The following is a 21,937-nucleotide window of genomic DNA, read 5'->3' as shown; positions in this document are numbered from 1 at the left end:
CAGAATGATTTTTAATTACGATTAGTCTCGCAATATTTCAACAATACATTAATTTTTTATGTAGTGATACCATGTTAGCCAGTCGTGGCTCTGAGAGAGTCTCTGATAATCGGTTGCAATTTAGTATTACTGTATAGCAGTAGCACTAACATTAGAGAACACTAAACCATGACAGTAGCTTGGCCGACAGGGCCAATCTATTGCTTGAAGTATTAATGCATGTGTAGATAAACGAGGTCAGAGGTCCTTCCCACGTAATAAAGTTTTATTGCGTTTGAAAAGTGATTCAATAACCGACACTAATGGCCAGAGCTTGATCCATATTCAGCATTCGTTCACTTCTTGGGCAAACCAATTGAACTAATGCCTCCGATGGCATCACCCAGAGCAACCGCTTCGTTAGGAGCCATGATGATCACAGCTGAAAATATATTATGATTTGTTTTTAACAATAAATAACACTAAATGAGAAAGTTCACATGAACCGCATAAATGCATTATTATGACAATATTTTTCTATTAAAAAGACGTTTCTGAAGATCACGTCCTCGACTACCACTTTGCCGATTGCGTTTCGGGGAAGGCAACGTGGTGAAGACCAGTGTAGAGTGCGGTGTATGTGTAAGCTGAAAAACAGCAGGTGTTCTTAGCCACTAGACCACCAAGGTGGGGCCTAGAGCACGTATTATTTATTTAAATATTACCAAAGCATTGCCTACCCAGTGCGACGGCAACAGCAACAAGAAGGTTCATTCCCAAAATCTGCTTCATTTTGAACTTTTTTCTCTGCAGAAACAATTTGAGGCATTAAGGTTTAGCACTACAGTCGATACTTTCATGTTACTTATTTACACATTATTTTTGCTTCTATAATCATTTGTAATACAATCATAGTGCTAAAAAATTGCTGCATTGGTGTGGGTACTTTCTCATTTTCGTCAGCTTTATACATTTCTGTCAAGTCATTTGCATGGCTACCGCTGCCGATGTGCAATCGTACACTTTAAAATACCAAAATGTGTGTCAAGACTCTGATTGGAGACCATGGTTTTCTGACAGTTTCACTTTTACGACCCACATTGATGAAATTGTCGAAGCGTTTCAAACACGTAAAATTTGACAACGTGGTCGAATGCTTAACAAACTATTTTAGGCGCCGCTCAGAATAAAAAAAGTAACATAAAAAGCACATTTGATCTTCACCTGCTTATTCTCCCTGTGTGATTTGGACCACAAATAAATTCGTAACCTGCCAAAAGCTACAAGTGACGAACATATTCTTGTAGATAGGGGTCCGAGGAAAACTCTTAAGAGCTAGAAGATAACATATCTTGGAGTAACCCTGAGAAATCCTTGTGGGGCTCACTAACTTCTTTCATTTTTTTTATTCAGCCCTCAAAGCAGACAAATTCACACAGGGAAGTAGATAGGAATATAGATCAACTGGTCTCAAAGAATAGTAAGATAACAATGACCATATTTTAATGTGTTTGTACTGATACAACCTATTTATTACCACATGAAAACAATAGTTATCCTTGATTGATGCAATGTCAGAGGGAGGGCATTTTCACTACCCTGTGTTATAGTAGATACATGAACATTTTTTTTTTCTGAATGTGAGGTCTGCCTAATGGTAGCAAGCCGCGCTATCTGACGTGCTTTGCGGTGATAAAATAGGTGAGTCGGGAAAAATACTATGAGTATGTTTTATGAAAATATTCAAGTGGCAGAAATTTTGATGCGCCGTTAGCGATACCAGAAAAAATCAAGCCGAGTTTAATTGAATGAAATAAGCAACGGTGATTACTTTTCGATGTAATCAGCCCTGCCTCCGCAGCCTGTTCAAGTTGTTGTTGGAATATTGTTTGAAAACGTACTAATCGAACTAATAATTAAGAGGCGAAAAAATATATCAGAATTCTCCAAGCACGCTGTATTATTTTAGGATTGAAGCACCTAAAATATATGTAAATTTAGAGGACTATGTTTAAATAAATTTATTGCAATACTCGAGTGAAAGATAAACATCTCTCGGCTATCTGATTTGAGCTACTGGAGACGACCACCTAATAAGAAAAAATTGATCCGATGAGGGTTATGGCAGTGTCAAGGACAACCTCAATATAACAAACTTAATAGGCAATGTGGGTCTACGCTTTAAAACTGAAATCTGAATATGAGGAACGTAGTTCTGAAGGACTCCAAAAATTTTGATCGCCGTTTTTTGCGCACCGAAATTGTCGATAACCTAAGTGTTAAAGCAATCTAGCTGATGGCTGCGTCAATGGTGGATGTGACTGTTAAGCTATAAAGCAGAGTATGAAGAGCAGGGCCATGCATCACCAATACCTGCCTAAGTGTAAGGGACAGAAGTCCAGATGTGAAGTTTCCTTCTAGTTCACCAAAGACCCCGTTGTCTCGCTGCAATGTCCTTCCCAAATACAACTGATTTAGGGAACATACCGATCAGATGGACGAAAATGTAGGCGCCTTGTGGATTAGGACTGTTTGTAAAAATGGCCAAATTGAGCGATGTACACGTCCTAGCGTAGCCATAAGCGATGCGTGGTGCTCGATCGGGGCACAAAACTCCACATCAATGAACTTTATTTGAGGCGAAAACTTTCTCAAACCTACCTCACAGATGAAATTAACAAGCGAAAAGAAACTGACCATCGAAAAACATCGACGCTTATTGAGAAAGTGCATTTTCGTTCAAATATGCAAACTTCGTCGCAACTACGCTTACTAGCAAAAGGCGTAGGTGCGCTGAACACCACTGCAATAGTGTGGTGGCGACACAGTGCCGCAAATGATAGGTCGGCATGGGCATTTTCTGCTTCATATCATTTCTCACTAGGTTTCGAACAAATTGATAATTCTTTTCGCGATGTGTCTAGTCGTGACAGAAAATTTGTCACTTTTGCTGTACCCTAAGGGCCCAGATTGACCACATGGTTATGCGCCATATCTTATAAACTAAGTTTTCATTCACATAGATACATTCAGCATGATCTGTCAGATGCATATAAAATAATATACGACACATGTTTTTATAACACGTATGAAAAAAAGAAACTAGTGTTTAATGGGTTAACAATATGCAATATGAACTGAAGGAAGTAAGCTCGCAAGAGGAAAGTTGTACGTTTAGGTACGTCTGGTTATCAACATTAGTGACACCCTCACATAAGACTTTTTTGCAAACTATCTATTGGGGCCAGTTATTATTCACACAATTCATATTTACAAAGATAATCATAGGAATTCATTCACTCACCGCAGCTTTTGTACCAGTTCTTCAGGGAGTATGTGTATATAGTGTAAAGCGTGGTCTTTATATAGTTCAAGCCAGTAAATTGAAATAAAATAGTTCATTGGCTCTGGATAGCGCGTCTAATCAAGGCTGATATATAAATCCTTCAATCCCCACTCATACAGGCCTAGAATTCCTTACTTACAGAAAATTGCTTCGAACGCAGTAACGAAGAATATCATTCAAGCAATCGTAAAATATTTTTGGCCGCATACATCGTCTGCTCTGCTATATAATTAAAGCAGCACATAACTACCTCGCATGATGCGTTCAACGTCTATCCTAATAATGAATATGTTACAAAATATTTCAATTTAACTTGCCCAGACCCCATACAATAAGGCGTACAAATGATTACTCGTACCAAAAAGGCCAGCCTGCTCTATCGCGGTCCGCTAGGGGGCCAGGCAAGGCTGACGTGCCTCGCATGGGCTCCGTATTCTACGAAGTTTTTGTCGAACCAAGACTGCTTTTTTGGTGCCAACAGTGATCTCTCTTGAACTTCAGCAAGTTGGCGACGCTGCTGGTGAGTGCCTCAAACCTCTTTGTTCTTGAGGAGCTTTGCAAACATCAACTCTTGCTGAGCGGGGGAACGCCGCCTCGTTAGCCCTAACGCCACCGGCACCGGCGTCGGGCTCGTGCTTCGACGCGCGTGCACAAGTTTTTCGGCAACGCAATGGCATACATGGTGAGTGGCACGGATTTACCTGCCACAGAATTCAACCCAGAAGAATGGAGTGTAGTCCTGAATGCCTGACAACGCTCACCTCGACAACAATCAAAAGAAACTGAAGGAACGCAGTCAAGTAAAACGGCGCCAGCTGCCGAGACGCCAGCACGCAAAACGGAATCACCGCCCAGCGTTTCCTCAAAGCTCGACAGCACAGCTGTGGCGCGTCCTCGCTTAAAACGACTGCCACGGTTGCCAGTCGATGACTTCAAGATTGTCTTTCGTCCGAGTACGGGCGTAGATCTGGTCCAATACAACGACGTAGAGTTACGAGCGGCTGTAGTCGCCAAAAGCGGACTGCACTCTGTCGTTGCCGACGAAGATCTTGTGTGCACCAATCTGGCCAAAAATATTTTCACCGTGTCCACATCTTGCGCCGACCGAGTTGCCAACTATGCGAAAATACGAGAACTCACGCTACGTGGTAAAAAACTGGGATTTCACGCGTACATAGCTCCCCGGACGGGGCACGGGCAGGGATCATCTACCGCGCTTGGAATGGTGAATCACCTCAGGACTTGCTTCAAGAATTACGTCGGGCGAATCCCCTTCTACCAATAGTCCAAGCAAGAGACATGGGGCGTACCTCACGCTCAGTGCTCATTCACTTCATGGCTGAGGAGCTTCCTCCGTCAGTCAAAATGTTTGGCATCCTCTACGCCGTTTTCAACTTTCGACCGAAGGTGGAGCGTGCCTTAACTGCAGACAAGTCGGCCACCAACGAGATGTATGTCCTTTGCCAAATCGCCTCACGTGCTCAAGCTGCGGACAGAAACACCCGGAGGACTATCCCTGCACCCCGCAGTGCGTCATCTGTGGGGACGCTCACAAGACGGGTGACAGGGCATGCAAGCAACGCTTTCAGCGTGGCTTCAGCCGTCTCTCTCGGCCACGACAAAGGCCGCAACAAGAGCACCAGCAGGAGCAGCCCGAGTTCCAGCTCGAGAAGGAGTCTTTTCCAAGAATCGTCGATAGAAATCGTAGCAGCAGAAGCAAGAGTCCTGGACGAAACCGTAGCAGCAGAAGCAGGAGTCCTGGACGAAACCGTGGCAGCAAAGGCAAAAGCCCTGGACGAAGTGCATCACAAAGCCGCGACTTCAGCACCAAACCCGAAAAGGTGAGCTGGGCAAAGCAAGCCTCCTGCTCCAGTTGTATGCTCTCTGACGCTAAAGAAAATTCTAAAACTCAGGAGACTATCGAACGTCTAATGCGAGAGAATCAAGAGTTAAAGCAACAGTCGGCTCTGGTGCTGGAACATTTAAGTACACTTACAGCTGCCCCACCCGCGTCTTCTCCACCCCTATCTATCTCCCCCTCTGTCATGGAGCCTGATATGGCAGCAAAATCAGGGACCGATATTATAGATTCCTCTCCACAGCCAGCAAAAAAGAAAAGGACAGAGCAACCCGAGTCATCGGAGGACGGGTTTAAAAGCACCAGTCAAAAAATTTGGAAAGAACACCGCGAACTCAAACAAAAGGTTGATTTAGGCTTTACGCAAATTGCTGAACGCTTCAATAAGATAGAGAGTATTCTAGACGTGTTAGTTGCTCGGCTCGAATCTCTCCCACAATCTCAACCCTCTCCAGTGCCTTCGCAGCCATAACCCCCTCCTGCACCCTTGCCTCATCTTCACCCTCTTCACTCTACATATGGCAATGGAATTGTCGTGGATAAAGAAACAAGAGAGACAACCTCTCACTTTATATACAGCGGTCTACACGGGCCCCTGATGTCATCTCCGTACAGGAGCCTTTAAAAGCTTGCAAACTCCTCGGCTATCAGGCTGTACATTCGCATCCTAGCTCCCCATGGGCTACCACATATATACAGAGAAATATCTCGTTTATAGCGCATGATCTTTCCGATCTTTACAGTGACTGCCTTTTTCTTGAACTTCTCCCACGTCATACAGGACAAGGCACATATTTTATTTTGAATATTTATTCTCATCCTAGAGATGGCCTCACTGCTGTTTTTGAAGCAATTGATAGGACCATTCAAATAGCAAACTCTGCTCCCATAGTTGTAATGGGTGACTTTAATGCCCCGCACGTAGATTGGGGTTACAGGAGAAACACTCGCAAGGGCACCCGCCTTCTTCAATACATTCAGCGAAACAGGTGCACTCTAGTCACTGACTGCATGCTACCAACACGAATTGGCAACAGTGTGAGCAGAGATACCACCCCTGACCTTACTTTCACTAAAAATGTGCGACAAGCTAACTGGACACACAGTGGGGTCAACCTCGGCAGTGATCATTACATCCTAACAATTACACTGCCCCATGCCAATTTTCGTCCACAGTTTCATTTAAAACATATTGTTGACTGGGATAAATTTCGAAAAATTCGAGACCGAAACCCGAAAAAAGAAATTCAAGACTACAAAGACTGGGCGTCTCAGCTTAAACAGGATGTAGCTCTTAGCGTAAAAGTAGCCCCCGCCGCACATATCCGTGATCCAGTAGACACCAGGCTACTCCACCTATGGGAGGCCTATCAGAGCTTGGAGAAACGATGGCTCAAGCAAAAATATAATCGTAAACTAAAACGCAAAATGTCACAAACACTCCAGCTTGTAACTGAACACGCGGCCGAACTTTCATCGCAGCAATGGAACCAGATAGGTAACCGGCTCGACGGTACTCTACATATGAAGAACTCTTGGTCCCTGCTTCGCCATATGTTAGATCCATGCTCCTCACGATGTGAAAGTAATAAGCGAATTACGAAACTCTTGTTTGAAGTAGAAAAACAAGGGCAAGACGTTGAAACTGCTCTTAAAACAACGTATTTCCCTGGCCCAAGGCGAGAATCGTTACCTACCTACAATGGAGCTCTCAATGCAGACTTGGATGCACCAATTTCAGAGGCGGAAGTTTGGGCTGCCCTAAGCAAACTTCGCACCACATCTGCTCCAGGACTAGATGGAATTACTAACAAAACACTCCGAAATTTAGACTCCAAGTCAGTGGCAGCTCTTACCGATTACATGAATCAACAATGGGAGCAGGGCACGCTGCCCCAGGAATGGAAGTCAGCTAAGGTGACTTTCATACCCAAACATAATAAGCCGTTAGACCTTAATAATTTGAGACCGATCTCTCTTACCTCATGTACTGGAAAACTGATGGAGCATGTAATTCTCAATCGTCTTAATCGCTACATGGAACAAGAAAAACTGTTTCCCTCCACCATGTACGGCTTCCGAGCGGGACTCTCCACTCTGGATGTCATGCTGCAGCTTAAGGAGGACGTGCTAAATCCTACTTTTCCACACATCACCAGAGCCATCCTTGCATTGGACCTGACTAAGGCTTTTGATAATGTTTCTCACTCCTCGATTTTACAATCTCTTAGTGAACTAAACGTAGGCTCTCGCACGCACAGGTATGTCTCTGCCTTTCTCAGCAATAGGTCCGTCTGCCTACAGTTGGGCACTTTCAAAACCAATCCCTTCATGCTAGGTAGCAAGGGAACGCCCCAGGGATCGGTTTTGTCCCCGTTCCTTTTTAACGTTACTCTCATACCGCTAGCGCGGGAACTTGCCAAACTTTCTTCTATCAATCACTCCTTGTACGCGGATGACATCACCATCTGGGTCAATACTGGCAACCAAGGCGAAATTGAATCGAAGCTTCAGTTGGCCGCTGACATTGTTGTTAAACACGCCAACAATATTGGGCTCACCTGCTCGGCGGCTAAATCGGAACTCCTAGTAATTGACTTTAAAAGCAAGATACATGTCACATTCAAGTCATGCTTGATGACACCCCTATCCGCAGGGTCAATAAAATGAATATTTTAGGCCTTATTATTTCCGAAAATGGCTCGAACGCTGACACAATAAAGTTAATCCGCACCTCAGTTCAAAATACAGCTTCCCTCATTAAGCGCATATCCAATCGTCATCGCGGCATGAGGGAAGCAGACACACGCCGCCTCATACAGGCCTTTTGCCTATGCAGAATTACCTATTCTATCCCCTACCTCTATCTCTCACTTACGGAGACCGAGCATCTTAACAGACTCATTCGTAATGCCTATAAAACTGCGCTCCATCTCCCTAAATCAACATCCACGGATAAACTACTTCAACTTGGGGTGCACAACACTCTGGGAGAGCTTGTAGAGGCGCATCTTTTCAGCCAATATCAAAGACTATCACTCTCAGAAACAGGACAGGTACTCCTGCACCGACTTGGAATCAACGTTCCTGGTCACACCACGGCCACGCACGCAGTTCCCGTCACTGTTAGCAGCAACCTATTAATTCCGCCACTCCCCAAAAATACTCACCCAGAACATAATCGGGCGCGACGGGAAGCCAGAGCCAAGTCCCTTCAGAAGCGCTTCCCTCCTAATTCTCCCGCAGTCTATGTAGACGCGGCCGAATATGTAGATCATCGAGCTTTCGCGGTAGCCGTCGTAGATGGATTTCAAAAACTGGTCGCAAGTGCGTCCCTTCAAAATTCGACAGAATCCCTAGAAGCAGAGGAGGCGGCAATTGCTTTAGCCATTGTTCACTCCTCCGCTGAGTATATTTTTTCTGATTCAAAAACTGCAATTCGTAATTTCGCCACTTTCCGAATTCATTCTCCGGCTGCTAAAATTCTTGAATCATCTCTTCCGCCTGATCGCCTCATCACCCTCCTCTGGGTCCCTGCGCACTGTGGACACCCAGGCAACACGGCCGCTCACACCCAAGCCCGAGCACTCGCCAACCGGACTCACAGCGACCTGCCTTCGGTTCGAAGTGCCAGGGATCGACTCCTCAGCTATCACGATATCACGCTATTTTACCGAAATTCCCGCCTAACGTATTCCCCGCCACATAAATCTCTCTCCAGAAGTGACCAGGCCTTGTGGCGCAGACTTCAAATGGCCACAGTAACGACTCCTTTTCTTCTCTCTCTTTTTACACATGGTGAAACCTCGCCTCATTGCAACTTATGTCCTCGCACCACAGCCGACTTCCAGCACATATTTCTGTATTGTCCAAACAAGCCCAAGCCTCCGTGGCAAGGGTCAGAACACCAGCAGCGATGGGAGGCTGCTCTGCGCAGCTCGCAACCGGGTGTACAGCTCCGGACAGTGAGCTGGGCCAGAAGGGTCGCCGAAGCACAGCAGTGTCCAGCCACCTAGAGCGGCCCGAGGGCTCGTCGTCATCCTGATTCTACTTCCCCAACCACACCCCCCCCCCTCAAATGATTCCTTCGTGAATCAATAAAGTTGATTACCTACCTACCTCGTACCAAAAAACAAGAATGATATAACTCAACCTGTATTTGCAGCAATCAATAAAAAACTTTGTGTCCACATCTATTACCTGCTCTCGTTATGTGATGTAATAAAAGCCACATCTAGCTCGAATAGTACGTTTTACGTAAAGGCTGATTATAAATAGGTTTTGTTTGACACATACGCCACGGATGTACGTATGTGTCGTGAAAAATTTTCGCCCACGTGGCGTTGTGGTCCATGAACATTAGTGGTTGACTATACGAATTGTCATTGTATACTTATCATCATCATCATGATCATCGTTATTGTTATTGCCGTCATCATCAGCTTGATTACGCCCTCTGCAAGACAAAGGCGTCTCCCATGTTCTGCTTGTCAACATGGTCCTGTGCTTGCTGCTGCCATTTTATACCGAAAACATTTAACCTCATCTGCCCATCTAAAATTCTGTCTCTCTCTAACCCGCTTGCATCTTCTTGTTATCTAGTTATTTACCTTCACTGACCAGCGGTTATCCTGTCTACGCGCTCATGGCCGGCCCATATTCATTTCCTCTTTTTGATTTCAAATAAGATTTCCTTAAGCCCGGCTTGTTCCCGGATCCACTCTGCACTCTTCTTGGTCTAATGAGGTTGCACAAACCATTTTCTTTTCCATTGCTTGCTGCGTGGTCCTTAATTTAGGCTAAGCCCTCTTTATAGGTCTCAAGCTCTCTGCTCCGTAGCTAAGTACCGGACAACTGTAGCAGTCATATACTTCCCCTTGAGAAATAGTGGCAATATATCTGTCGAAATTCGAGAGCACTCGACAAATGTGCTCCACCCCATTCTTATTCTTCTAGTTACTCCAATCTCGTTGTTCGGCTCCGCGGTTGTTATCTGTCCTAAATTGACAAAGTCTTTTAGAACTTCTAGTGCAATATTACCGATCTCGAAACGCTGTTCTCTTCTGAGGTTGTTGTAGATTACTTTCGTTTTCTGCATGTTACTTTAAGATCTACCTTTCTGCTCTCCGTGTCCAACTCCGCAATGCAATTCATCCTCTGAGTTACTCAACAATGCAATGGCATTGGTGAAGCGCAGTTCAATAAGGTGCTCTCTATTAACTCTTATCTCTAACCCTTTCCATTCGAGGCCTCTGAAAACCTCCTGAAAGCAAGGGATAAATACCATTGGGGAAATTGTATCCCCCATGCCTTACACACTTCTTGAGAGGTATTCTGTTGATTTCTTTATGAAACACTATGGTAGCTGTTGCCCCCTGTAGATTTCCTCCTGGATGTTTATATATGCTTCGTCGACGATCTGTTTACGCAGTGTCTGCATGCCTACTGATATTTCTACTGAATCCATGGTCTTCTCGTAATCAATGAAGCTATGTATAGTGATTGGCAGTATTCTGAGCATTTCTCCAGTACCTTATTGGTAGTATGAGTGTGGTTGATTGTTGAGTAGCTTGTTCGAAATTCTGCTTGTTCCTTTGGCCGATTGAATTCTATTGTTGCCTTAAATATGTTAGCAATTGCCTTTGTAATTAGATTGTATACGACGGAGAGCGAGCTGATCGCCCTGTAATTCTTCATCTCCTTGTCAACTCCTTTCTTATGTATTAAGATGATGTAAGAATTCTGGTACTCTTCCAGTCAGGAGACACCTTTTAAACACAGTGGCTAGTTTTTCTAACACAATCTGTCCATCTTTCAGCAGATCTGATGGTACCTGATCCTCACCAGCAGCTTTGCCTCTTTGCATGCTCTCCAAGGCTTTTCTGATTCTTCTATCATCAATCGTTGGGTGCCATCAGGGTTACTGCTTGTTCTTATAGTAAGCTCGTGGTTGTCTCGGCTACTATACAGATCTCTGTAAAAACTCCTCCACTATTTTAACTATCCTATCCATATTGGTAGTTATTTTGGCTTCCTAGTCCCTCAGTGCATACATCTGATTTCTGCCTATCCCAAGCTTCCTCTTCACTGCTTAGACGCTTCCTCTGTTCTTCACAGCGTGTTCAATTCTCTTCATGTTATAACTTTATACATCGGATATTTTACGCCTAATAATAATTTCTAAAGCTCAGCTAAACTTTTTGTCAGTTGTATTTAGGAATTTCATGCTTTGACGCTTCTTAATGAAGTTCTTTGTTTCCTGGGACCGCTTGCCAGTGTCCTGTCTAACTGCCGTACCTCCAACTTCCCCTGCACACTCCGTAATGTTACTCGTCAGATTTTCTTTCATTGCGTCCATGCTAAGGCTAGTTTCCTCGATAAAAGCCGAGTACCTGTTCTGAAGCGAGACTCTGAATTTATGCAGTTTGCCTGTCAGTGCTAGCTCATTTATCCGCTTCTTGTGCGTCAGTTTCTGCCGTTCCTTCTTCAAGTTTAGGCAAATTCAAGACTGTACAATTCTATGGTCATTGCATCGTTCCTTGCCAAGCACTCACACATCCTGCACGATGCCTGAGTGTGCACTCACTATAAAGCCCATTTCGTTCTTAATTTCGTCATTAGGGCTTTTTTATATTCATTTACGATCCCTCGTTTTCGGGAGAAGATAATCAATATTCGTAAATTATTTCGTTCTACAAGTTTTACTAATGGCTATCCTCTGGCATTTTTAGTAACGACGCCGTAATCTCCTACTGCCTGCTCTCCAGCCTGCATTTTTACTACCTCGGCATTGAAGTCTTCCATCAGTATATTGTACTGTGTTTTTATTTTACTCATTGCCGATTCCGTGTTTTCCTGGGAGCTTTCAAGTGACGCGTCATCAAGGCTGGGTGTATACGCATAGGCCTGTACCACCTTCATCTTGTATCTCCTATTGAGCTTATCAGAATGCCTACCATCCTTTCATTATAGCTATAGTATTGCTCTATGTTGCCAGCTGTATATCTGTGGATAAGGAATCCCACTCCCAGTTTTTTTTTTTTTGGCCAAGCCGCGATAGCACAGGACGTGTCCATTCTGTAGCACTGTACAGGCCTTATTTGTCGTCCTAACTTTACTGAGCCCTATTATATCCCACTTAACGCCCTCTAGCTCCTCTAGACTTCCCTCACTAGATAAGGTTCTAGCGTTAAACGTTGCCATGTTCAGGTTCGAATACCCTTATAACACTAACTGAAAATAATCAGTCACAGTCTTTAAACTGCACTATGCGGAATAGTGAATTTTTTTCTTAAGTAATGACTGTGGCAGAAAACAAGGACGGCTTTTGGCACGGCTTTTCATTTGCCACCCTTCACGAAAAAAAGAACGACCGGCTGCCGTTTAGGTGATCTCTCGCATTTCATGAGCGGAGAAAATGCGGGGTACTCAATTGTTGCTGCAGGTCTCCGAGTAAATTTACAATAAGCATACATGGGGTAGTTTTCCGTATAATAGGTTAAAAATGCGTAAAAAATAAAATTCTCAATTTTTAAAGAAATGTGAAAAGACGAGAGAAACACTGAGATGTTCTAATGTCTATCATAGGCCGTAAAACTTAACAAATTATTTGTTCTCTCAAAAACCTGTGCTTCGTTTTCTCGATAGTTTTACTTCTGTTAGCGTTGTTTTCACATATAGCAGAGGCTCAGAAATTCATGACCTAGATTAAATAGAAATCTTCACAAGCCACCAATATTGCGGCATCCACCGATTACCAGGAATGAATGCTGTATTATTACCTAACCCTATTGTGGCTGGCGCCGTGTCACCTGAATGACGCCGGCAATCTGTCTAAACCTAACAACGTTTATTTAAATACGAAACGAATGTCAAGTGCGCAAGAGCAGTACAGTAATTCTGGTTACCGACCATGATGTTTTCATCTTTCGTCTTAATAAACATTTATTTAGTAATAATTATTCACAAATATTTTCCCATGCAATCCATGGCTATGAACGTTATGAAACTTTAGGGGTGGATAAGAAAAAATACTCATACAAACTTTGCGCACTCCATGCATGTAGAGATACGAAAAATAACCAAACTCTTGCATACATCCTGTATTCCAATCCGCGTAAGCCTTGTACAGCTTGCATTCCACTTCTCATCTTAGTCAAGGTAGAATTATATTCTTTTCGCCCCCCATAATTACGTCCATCTCTCCGCTGTTGTATCGAGAGTGGCATATTGATTAGGAGTCATGATGAACACTCCTTAATAAGCACGCCTCTCGATGATGAGCCTACATGACTTCTCCTTAGTAAAGAGAAACAAATTATTTACGTTGCGCAAACACTATAAATGAGTATTTAAATGCCGTAGTGGTGACATGCATATCGCTTTCAAGCTTTGGTTCTTTAATGAATGCCTCGATTGATCTTCGTTCATTTTGCGGCTGTTTAGATTGGCATTTCGATGTGTTTTGGCACCTTCTTCAAGCTATAGAGCTCAATGTTTCATTAACAAAAACTGTCAGACTTCTTTTTTTGACCCATTCACTAGTTTGAAATAACCTAAAGCAAAATATGTGTACCTACACATCCTGTCCTAATATTTTTCTCACTAGATATTTTTTGCGTTATCAAATATTTGACATAATATGCAATGTTTACATGCTCGCTATGACGATGGGTGACTGTATTGCACAGTGACTCTTATAAACTTACTAAAACTTTGTTAGGGCGTCAATAGCTAGAAGTATTCAAGTTTTAGCAACCATTCCAATTGAAATATTGCGCATACAACACTCATTCAAGAGCAGAGACAAATCAAGGTGAAGCCCAGTAGAAGACCCGCATTGATTTAGTGGCATGTCTGTGTAATGCGCTTATTTATTGGTAATGTGTCGGTGTTCCAGTACGAAGTTAGACCGAAATACATGCAGACACATGCGAATAAAGGAAAACATACGGGATTTTTCATTGTGGTGCTGAGGTAATGTCAGTCTCAATTCTGCCAAAATGGTTATTTGGCACTGTTGTGCCCATTAGAATCTCAAGGCTGTGTAGTAGTTTCAAGGTTTGCTATAAAATTACAGTGAATGTATTAGGTTACGCCTGCAGTCAAGAATTTCTGCTTTTCCCAGAGCAGCCTCAAGTTCAGATTTATTACTGGCATTGCGTGTTTTCGAGATAATTTATAATAAACAAGTTGATTTACCAAACTTGAAACACATTATGCAGGTAACAGAAAACAAGCTTCGAAATTGGTATCCTGAAAGAAGCCTTTTTATCAGTGGCCATGCAAAAAAAGGTATGGTGGGAGGTAGTCGAGGGCTTTTCGAATGTATCGCGCGAGGGGGTGGTGGAAGTGAACACGTAATTAAAAATGATTGCTGCCATTATATTCTTCGTTAATGAACCCGGAGCGATTTTCCGCGAGTGATGAACAGTTTGTCATTTTGAATTTGGTTTTAAGACTTCCAGTCAGAGTCTTCAAACTGTGCTATGCAGAATAGTGATGACTTTCATTTGAAATAATTATTAAATATGTGCTTGCACAGAAATGCCTGAGTTGTTCTTGCTACTGACTTTATTGACAAAAGTGAAAAAGATTCACCCTATATAATAACCACAAGAGCACATGTTTTGCACTATCTACTTATACTCTCTGAGGCCGCTCAACAAAAGCTGTGGTGAGTGAACAACTTCATGCAAATGTCTGTGTAAATAAGAGCTCTTTAAGTATTTTGCGAACATTAGGCTCCAGTTTACGAAAACTTGTTTCCAAGAAGTCGTTATGTTGTTAGCTTCGTGTGCTGAAAAGTACATTTTCGCTGTTTTGCAAATGAGTGTTTAAATCTCGCCGATCGTATATAATTGATTCATTACAGTACAGCTGATTGTATTTATTATTCACTACTTATATTTTCAAGAAATACTCCAGGCGATAGCTACCGTATATCAGGCCATATTTTTAATACATCTCAACAAACCATTAGCCGTCATGCAGACCTCAAGATGGGACAGGTGGTTTAGCTGATAGAGCAAAGCAGTAAAGCTTCTCACGCTATATTATGGCCAGGTTCATATTGATAGGAATGCCAAGAACTTTTCGAACATGCAATATTCAAAGTATTATAGATGTCTGGAAGAGAAGTCACCATTTCGTCTTCATGGGTTCCGAGAAACCATAGCTATGTGAAACGAGCCTTTGTGATTGAATGACGTTAGGCAGAGCTGCAACCATTCTTTCATATTCTTGTCGTCCGTGTACAAGTCAAATGTTTCACTACAAAACTTTTACATAACATCCACGATATTCGTGATAAACAATCAACCGATCATGGTAATTTTTTTGCACTTTTCCAACGCATAGTTGAAGATGCACTGGAGCACTTTCATTTAAATATTTACTGATGTAGATTCCGGTTTTTCATGGAAATCTGTGGTGTCCTTCTATATTCATCTTTACTTCAAGGACCTTCTGGTATTGTTTCGCCTGCATCTTTCTTTTCGCCGATGAGCCCTGCCACGGTGGTCTCGTGGCTAAGGTACTCCACCACTGACATGCAGGTCACGGGATCAAATCCCGGCCTTGGCGGCTGCATTTCCGATGGAGGCGGAAATGTTGTAAATCCGTGTACTCAGATTTGGGTGCACGTTTTAATACCCCAGGTGGTCGAGATTGCTGGAGCCCTCCACTACGGCGTCTCTCCTAATTACATGGTGGTTTTGGGACGGTAAACCTCAAAAATCAATCAATCAATATTTTGCTGATGATGGTGCACTATTTCTTGAAGCTAATACTAAAAAAAATGAAATGGAATGAAAAAAACTTTATTTCACTAAAAGGGTAATACGTACTTTTCAATTCGACTTGAATCTTGTATCGAAGAGGCGCATTGTTATATTTTAAAAAATAACCATCTGGAACAGAAAGATCATGTGTCGCTCAAGTGTGCACCGCCCGTAATCGGTTGATTGATTGATTTGTGGGGTTTAACGTCTCAAAACCACGCTATGATTATGAGAGACGCCGTAGTGGAGGGCTCCGGAAATTTCGTCCACCTGGGGTTCTTTAACGTGAACCCAAATCTGAGCACACGGGCCTACAATATTCCCGCCTCCATCGTAAATGCATCCGCCGCAGTCGGGATTCGATCCCGCGACCTGCGGGTCCACAGCCGAGTACCTCAGCCACTAGGCCGCTGCGGCGGGGCACCCATATTGGGTTAACTGAAAGAAAATATAATCGCTGCGCGTTATCTTCTTTGAGATAACCTGAATCGCTTAACTATAAAAGCACTGCTAGCTTAAAAGTCAAGAACGCAATCATTTTTCTGCCGGCACTAAACGCGCGTCAAAGTTTCTGCCATTTGAAGATTTTGCTAAACTGTACCACCCTGGAATTCTTCATGGCACTCTACTTTAACAACGAAAAATATGTCTGATTTCGCAGATGATCTGTATAAGGTAGACAATAAAATTTGTAAATCTGGAAAATTATTCATATACTTAGTACCGCAACCGTCAATCCAATGGAAGCAGCCTCCCACAGCTGAGTAACAATGAATGAAGAACAACATTTTTTCTACCACACCTAGTACCCCTTCGTTAAAAGTAACACGTTAGAATTGTGCTGAATAATGTCTTACTTTATGTTTTCTACCGCCATCTTATTTACATTTCCGCACACTGTCTCTGCAACTCCATCGGCTTTAAAGAGAAATCACTATTTGATATGAAATGAATAAATCACAACCACCAGGTACAATCAAAGGATTTTCTAGATATGTTTTCTAAGTTTGCTTCGAACTTCACGTAGGAACGTTAATAAATCGAAGTCTCTTGCAAAATAACAAACAAAATTATTGCGCAGCTAAATCACTGAATTGCTGCCATTGTAGTGCTAAATTAATTATGTCACACGCTTCTTCTCCACAGAAAAAATTGCAGGATGGATCAATTCTTTGGAATGAACCTGCTTCATGCTGTTGCCGTCCCTTTAGGTGCACAATACTTTGCTGACTCTAAAGCCTACATTGTATTACACCTGTGGGAATTTCTCGAAATGCCGGAAACATAGTCTACATCCCGCACCATATGATTGGCTTCCCACCAGGGTTATCCACTCAAGACGCCATGTTACTCCTAAAGCATCAAATTCTAGATGGCGGAAACACTCGGGACACTCGTGCAATACTCGGCCTCGATTTAGAAAAGGCCTTCGATACCATAACGCACTCGTCAATCTTGAAAGCGATCGCAGCCCTCGGCCTAGGTCATCGATTTTACTACTTTATCCGCTCTTTTCTCACTCGGCGCAGAGCCATCTTCCGCGTAGGTGACCTAGTGTCGGAAGAAGTAGAGCTCGGACAGCGGGGCACTCCTCAGGGATCCGTCCTCTCACCTACGCTCTTCAACCTCGTGATGATCGGGCTTTCCGAACCACTTTCAAAAATAGACGGGCTAAATCACACTATCTATGCGGATGCTGTAACCATATGGTGCTCCACAGGGTCGGATGGCTTCATTGAGTCCGCCCTGCAAGAGGCTATCGACACCACCGAGTCTTACCTCGACCACACCGGTCTCAGGTGCTCACCTGCGAAGACGGAGCTGTTGATATATTTGCCCAAACGCCGGGGTGCCAAGCCCAAAGGGTGGAAACCTCCGGCGGAACGCAATATCACCCTCCACACGAGAGATGGTCGTACTATACCCAGGGTAGATACCATCAAGGTCCTCGGCATGATTATCGAGTCCCGTGGAACCAACACCCAAACAGTACACAAGCTCAGGACTAAGACTGAGAATGCCATACGACTCGTACTTAGAGTAGCCAACAGGCACCATGGCCTCAAAGAAGACAACCTGCTGCGTCTCGTACACGCGTTTGTTTTGTGCCATTTTACGTACGTTGCCGTTATACACAAGTGGCTGCGTGCTGAGCGCGATCAACTCAATGCGCTTATTCGCAAGGTGGTCAAACGAGCCCTTGGCCTCCCTATCACCTCTCCAACGTACAAACTCCTCGAGCTTGGCGTACATAACACGCTAGAAGAGATCGCCGAAGCTCAGGAACGTGTGCAATTGACCCGACTCACTACAACCAAGGCGGGCTGCCATATTCTGCGCGAGCTCGGCTTCTTCTCCTCGAGGGCCAGGGACCCCCCAGAGTTGACTCTAATTCCCCGTGAAATCCGCGACCTTATTACGATCGCTCCCATACCACGAAATGTACACCTCGAATACAACAGAGGCAGGCGCCTTGCGCGGGCGACCACCATTCTCAAGCACATAGACATGGAAGCGGACAACGTCTCGTTCGTGGACGCCGCAGCCTATCGCAACAACCAAGCCTTCGCCGCGGTCGCGGTATCATCCGCCCAGCAGAATATTAACTCCGCCACAATCCTCACCCGAAACCCCGAAGTAGCGGAGCAAGTAGCTATAGCTATAGCTCGACAGCAAACGGGAATTCATCTACAGCGACTCCAGGCCGGACATCAAAGCCTTCGAACGCGGAGTCATCTCCGACCAGGCGTTACGTATCCTGCGCAATGCGGACCCGAGTGCCCTGAAGCACCACACTGTCATCTGGTTCCCCGCCCATCTCGGCCAGGTGCCGGGTGCCCTATCCAACCTCAACGAGATCGCCCATGATGCAGCGCGCGCACTTGCCGACCGCACTGCCACAGGGCAACCTCATCTTCCTGGGTTGGATACCAATCGGGATGCACCAATTACGTACAATGAAATTACAAAGCACTTTTACTTGGAACGCCGCATTTTCCACCCCCACATCCGAAACTTAACCGACCGCAGACATTAACCCTACGCCTATTACAGACACACACGTACCCAAACCTTGCCACGCTTCACGTTTATTATCCCGATGCATACCCCAGCGACACATGCCCATCATGTGGACACACAGCGACACTCGAACATATGCTCTGGGAGTGTAGAACAACTCCTCTCGACTCTACCTCAAGCAAGTGGGAGAGGTCCCTCAGGAGCTCACTTCTCGCCGACCAGCGATGGGCCGTCCAGCAGGCCCACGAAGCGGCCGCCAGGTACTCCCTGTCGGTCCCTACGTGGGAGACGCCCGCTACGCGCTAAGCGCATCCTGCAGGACCGAAATAAAGTTTTTTCATTCCATTCCAATCCGGAAACATAGTTTGCAAAAACAAAAGGCACATCTCCCGTTTTTGGTGAATCGAGGTTATGCGAAGCATGCGGAGGGCACGTGATCATGTTGAATATGTTTTATTGAGCGACACGTTATGGAAAGTGAAACTTAATATATGTACAAATGTTGCACGGACATCCACTTGTTGAAAAACTGCAGATGCTTAAAAACCAGTTGTTTCCTCTTGCGCAAAACTGCCAACAGTAACATCATGTATATTAGCAACACCAGAAGCGATGAGCTTATATGAAGCGCTGGGGCTAACGACGATAATAGCTGTGGACGCTGCTACATGAATCAACTTCAGTGAGTGTCACCTAAGTACAAATGATGTTCGCTCGATGTCGCAGCTGTATGATACGTTTACATATGTAGTATTAATCAAATTGATAGCCAGTACTGCATCCAGAATCGCAGTTTCACGAGCATCAGAGTCTATTGAAAAGTAAGGCCGAGACCTGGAGTGGCTCTGTCGTAGGATATTTGATCGCCCTGCAGGTTGCTGGAATTCACTTTCTGCTCGGACCATGATATTTTTTCTGTGCGTTCGTTGGTTCAACGTTACTGAAGACAGTTTTTTCTTAACACTTACGCGTTAAAACTACCCTTGTGTGTTTTTGAAGCATCTGGGTAGATACTAAGTTTCTATCACCTGTGGCACATGCCCGCATACCAGTGGCACACACTCGCCCTCGGGTATGTGCCACTATTTGAAGGGAGGTTTTTACGACGTGTGCGATGTGATAGTGACATTATTATTGTCTTGACCTCTGCGTATTATTCGTTAAACCTTGGTACCCTTCATGTTATTTTGGTTCACGCCCAGTCAAGAGGGTGATCATGATAGCGCCCAGTCGTAAACGGCTAGATAGATAGATAGATAGATAGATAGATAGATAGATAGATAGATAGATAGATAGATAGATAGATAGATAGATAGATAGATAGAACAATTGCTTGCATTACACAAAAAATGCTTCGCATTTAAATTGGGATACTTTATTTTGTTGAGCGAAATGTCTGCTAGTCCAGTGCTTGGGCCCTCAGACCTGACCAATATCTGTACATAGCACCAGAATTCAACAGTAGAGAGCTATTAGAGCACAAGAAATGCTTTCAACCGGATACCACGAGTGTACCACAGGGAGAAGCAGTACGAGTGCGTACTTGACCCACCCGTCTGTGTTCATCCCAATTTGTAGTCTCGTGGTTAATCTCAACGAAGCGATCTTTTAACTCAGGCCATCATTTCAATCATTGCGTCACCCATAAACCATGCTATAGTAAGCTATGTGCTAATGGAGGAAGCGTTTCCAAAGGCAGGTATGGCGAGAGTTTATTACAAGTGGCTCTTACCGAGTTCTTCATCTATTAGGGGGCATTTAAGGAAGCCATATTCTCGGTGACTCGTATCTCATGCAATATACGATTTCTGTTCTACCGGGGATATGATTAACTGTAACAGTTAACCATTATAGCTGGGGTTTCACGTGGAAAAACTACGCTATCATTATAAGGCAATATCAGTAGAAGACTCCGTAAATATCTCCCACTTGGTGTTCCTTAACCTGTTCAAAAATCTAACATTACGGGTGTAGAATTTTCACCTCAATCGAAAATGCTGCCTCCACCGGCGTGACTGAGCCCGCGTAGCTCAGGATCGCAATCATTCACCGCAACCGTTGCCACAATGTAATTGGTAAATGACGAATGTGTCGGGCTAAGTTTTTAGTAATTGCTGCTACGCACACGTACATTTAGTCCTACCTTTGCTTGAGGTTTAATAGAATGCTCGCTTTAATGAGGCACTGAGTTGCATCAAGATTCAGTGGCTCTAATTTCACAAATATACAGCGAAATCTGCTGTGAGATCACAAGAGGGGCACCACAGTTACCCGCCGTCGGTGTTCGTAACAATTATCGTGCCATAGTCGATGTTTGTAAACGGTATACTGCGCGAAATACGAAAGAAAGAAAAATACAAAGAAAACAAAATTCGTGATACTCTGGGGTTCTAACCGATGCAATCTCCATGCGAATGAAGTATAATATCACAGAGCCATGCAGGCATTCGAAACTTTTTCACACAAAAAAATAAACAAACAAGCTTTGTGTCGGCATGAAACCACGCTAACGTACCCAGTATCACGTGGTGAAATTGTAAAACAATCAGGTGAGAAAATACAAATCCCATACCAAGAGGTTTGTTGATGCTTTCAAACTTACAAAATACTCAGCCGTAATTCTTCATGGTAATCAGCCACCGCATCATCTTATGGAGTATATAGTGGGTACAGTGCAAACGTACTTCTTTTAGTAGCCCAGATAGTGCTTGCAAGTTGTTCTAGTAATGTCCTTGTTCCAGCTTTCGCTTTGACCATGTTGCTCTTGATGCGTAGGCCCGCGCTTTTTATGCAAGAACAACGCTTGTGACGTCCACTACTGTATGAAAATAAAATACATAGGGCCGGGTTGGTTCTTTCAAAGCGAATGAAAAACTAGATGGAAATACCACAAAATTCACCAGGAGTGCACCTCCCGACTCACAAGCATCAAAACAATGTGATTTGGTATAT

The 21,937-nt window shown here is 43.9% G+C and overlaps 1 long non-coding RNA gene across 3 annotated transcripts; it reads right to left on the bottom strand.

Moving 5' to 3' along the window:
* Positions 1-244: 244 nt before the first annotated feature.
* On the bottom strand, positions 245-21,650 carry LOC142817958 (uncharacterized). Of its 3 annotated transcripts, none has more exons than XR_012895441.1 (4): positions 21,588-21,650; positions 19,159-19,298; positions 720-786; positions 245-421 (listed from the first exon to the last, which is right to left on the bottom strand). It is a non-coding gene; the product is annotated as an uncharacterized LOC142817958 (long non-coding RNA). The 3 variants fall into 3 exon arrangements; XR_012895439.1 differs by lacking the exons at positions 19,159-19,298; positions 21,588-21,650 and adding exons at positions 14,385-14,438; positions 16,031-16,045; XR_012895440.1 differs by lacking the exons at positions 19,159-19,298; positions 21,588-21,650 and adding an exon at positions 3,284-3,316.
* Positions 21,651-21,937: the final 287 nt, after the last annotated feature.

Source organism: Rhipicephalus microplus, chromosome 5 (genome assembly GCF_043290135.1).
Source record: "Rhipicephalus microplus isolate Deutch F79 chromosome 5, USDA_Rmic, whole genome shotgun sequence".
Taxonomy (NCBI): domain Eukaryota; kingdom Metazoa; phylum Arthropoda; class Arachnida; order Ixodida; family Ixodidae; genus Rhipicephalus; species Rhipicephalus microplus.
This window is presented reverse-complemented; position numbering and strand designations above follow the sequence as displayed.